We start from the raw sequence: 2,935 nt of genomic DNA, 5'->3' as shown, positions 1-2,935 counted from the left end.
CGCCGCCGCCGCCGCCCGCCGCCGGATCTTTGGAGTCGGGGCACGGCGGTGGAGCGGGGGGCGGCGGGGGACGGGGCGGCGGCGCTGCGGCCAGGGCACTGCTCCGCGTCCGCCCGGGCTCGGCCTCCGGGCTTCCCGCCGCTCAGGCCCCGCCAGGCCGCGCCGCCTCCTCGGGCCGAGCGGGACGTGCCATGGCAACGCGGCGGCGCTCGGGGAGGGGTCGGGGCGGGACGAAACGCCGCAAACCGATCGCGGAACCGGGCAAGCTGCGAACCGGCGGCGGTCTCCGCGCTGGCTGGGGGCTGGTCGGGCACCGGGTCGCGCAGGTGAGCGGGGCGGGGCGGATGCGGGGCCGCCTCACGGCCGGGCGGTACAGCCCAGCCCGGCGTTGCCTTGCCCTTCCCCGCTAGCACGCCCCGGCTGCGGCGTCATGGTCCAAAGGGAAGGAGCCGAGAAGGCGGAATTCTTGGCTTCGGTGTTTAAAAACAAACGAACAAATAAATAAAAAACAAAAAGCGCAGAAACACGCAGAAAATCGCTTGAAAACACGCTAGGAAAGCAAAAGCAGCAGCCGGCTCCTGTAACCGAGTTCTGCCCTTCTTAAAGGGGACAACCCCCGACGCTACAGGCTCTGAGGCCGCAGTGCAATTTGGGGAAGGAATCTGTCTCAGCAAGTGGAGGAAATTTGGGGAAGAAGTAAGTGCTGCTGTGGTTAGCAGAGGAAGCAATAAAGTTGTGGCTTAAAGCTGCGAGAATGAGCTTTGTTAATTAATTCCTATGCTCAAACACCAAGCTTCAATACGAGCTAAAATTTTAATTCATTTTCAGTGAAATTTGCCAGAAGATTGAAAACCAGCTGCAAGAATCCAACCCCTATTTATATTATTATTTTCCTTGCATGGGCAGGGATAGATTTGAAGCATGCTAAAAAAGGAGTGTTTTACAAAAGCTATGGGAGGGATGTGAAGGGAGAATTTAAAAACAGCAGTCACCACGCCCTGGGCCTTCATGCCTTCTGTTTGTCAGTCAGTGTGGCTGTAGGCTGGGTTTCCTCTTGGGCTTAACGGTCTTCATGTTCCTAGGTGTGTAAGGCTTATGCTTATCCTCAGTGTTTGCCATGGCCCATTTTGTGTGGCTGTTCATTCAGCCTGCTCACAAAAAGATCACTTTTCTGCACGCCCAATTCAGTCATGTTTTATGGGGAATCTAATAGCTCAGGTAACCAGGGCCTACAAATTGCACTGTGGCTGGCCACATCTTTAAGAAATGGCATTGTAAACATTGCGTGTATAAATCCTTCTGTGGACCAGCTTGCCTGAATCACTTTGGAAAAAATAACGTAGGTTCCTAAATAAAGTTCTCCTCAGAGAGCCTAAATACCATTAAATTTAAGATTAGCCCCTTCTTAAATCTTTAAGCATAGTCACAGTTGGCATTTGTCATTCTATTAATGACATTCAATCCTGGAAGAAGTAATGCGAGAAAATCAGCTGTGCACTGATGCATTCTCTGTCAGCTGCAGTCCTCAAGCACTTCCACTAGATGCCTCTATTGTTTTTAAAGTAAACTGCCAAAAAGTAGTTCCTGCTTATCCTAATCATTTAAGGCATGTTTTCAAGACAATGTCTCTTGATGGTGCAATTAAAATACATAATTTGCAATCCCTCCAGAAAAATCCCAAGCTCATTTCAAAGCACACATCATATAAGCATTATATAATATTAATATACAGAGCAGCTTGATGTTGTTGTTTTCTGTGATCTTTTTTGTTAATTCATCACCAAAAAGATCCCCAAATATTTATATCTGACAAGAAATGGACACATATGGCACAGTGCAAAAAAGTGGGCATATCAAAATTAAATATACATGCTTTTGTATAACTATTGTACAGTTTAGGAAAGAAGGAGACCCATGCAATGAATTATTGGCTATGTAGTAGTGCATCCAGAGATACAAACTTGACATTGTAATTTGGTCTCTTTAACTACAATAATTCAAGCTAAGAGTACACAGAAGACTTTTTAGCCACTTTTTTTCCACTTGGTTATGAGTAAAGTTTTCTTGGGGAGCATCCTGTTTTTTGGCCATACAACTAATTATTCTATTCATAAGAAAGCAAATTCTGCTGTAATATATTGTATTCGGAGTCACCCTCCAATGGCATGACTGTCCTGGAGCTAATTAAAATACTAGAGAGCAATTGTTGTTCTTGCCTATTTTACTGTTAACTGTCCTACCATGCAAGTGGAGTTGTCAATATGGATCTACCAAGGGGAAATCATGGTTGGCCAGTCTGGTAGCCTTCTATGATGTGTTGGCTGGCTGGTAAGATGAGAAGAGAACAGTGAGTGTTGTGTACCTTGACTGCGGCAAGGCTTTTAACGCTGACTACCACAATATCCTCGTAATGAAACTTAGAAAGTGTGGGACAGACAAGCGGACAGTGAGGTGGATTGAGAACTGGTCGACTAGCAGAGCTCAGAGGGTTGAGATCAGTGGAGTCTAGTTGGAGTCTATAACTAGTAGTGTTTCCTAGGGGTTGGTGCTGGATCTGGCCCTATTCTGTATCATCATCAGTGACCTGGATGAATGGATAGAGTGCACCCTCAGGAATTTTGCTGATGATAGAAAGCTGGGAGGAGTGGCTGACACTCCAGAGGGTTGTGCTGCCATTCAGTGAGACCTGGACTGACTGGAAAGCTGGATGGAGAGGAACATTATGAGTTGGAACAAAGACAAGTTCACAGTCCTACCCCTGGGGAGGGATAATCACATACCTGAGTAAAGGTTAGGAGCTGACCTGCTGGAAAGGAGCTCTACAGAGAAGGACCTAGGTGTTCTGGTGAAAAACAGGTTGACCATGAGCCAACAGTGTGCCCTTGTGTTAAAGATGACTAGTGGTACCCTGGGGTGCTTTAAAAAGAGCCTGGCC

This window comes from Lagopus leucura, unplaced genomic scaffold (assembly GCF_019238085.1).
Source record: "Lagopus leucura isolate 7727_CA_CO unplaced genomic scaffold, USGS_WTPT01 Super-Scaffold_73, whole genome shotgun sequence".
Classification (NCBI taxonomy): Eukaryota; Metazoa; Chordata; class Aves; order Galliformes; family Phasianidae; genus Lagopus; species Lagopus leucura.
This window is presented reverse-complemented; position numbering follows the sequence as displayed.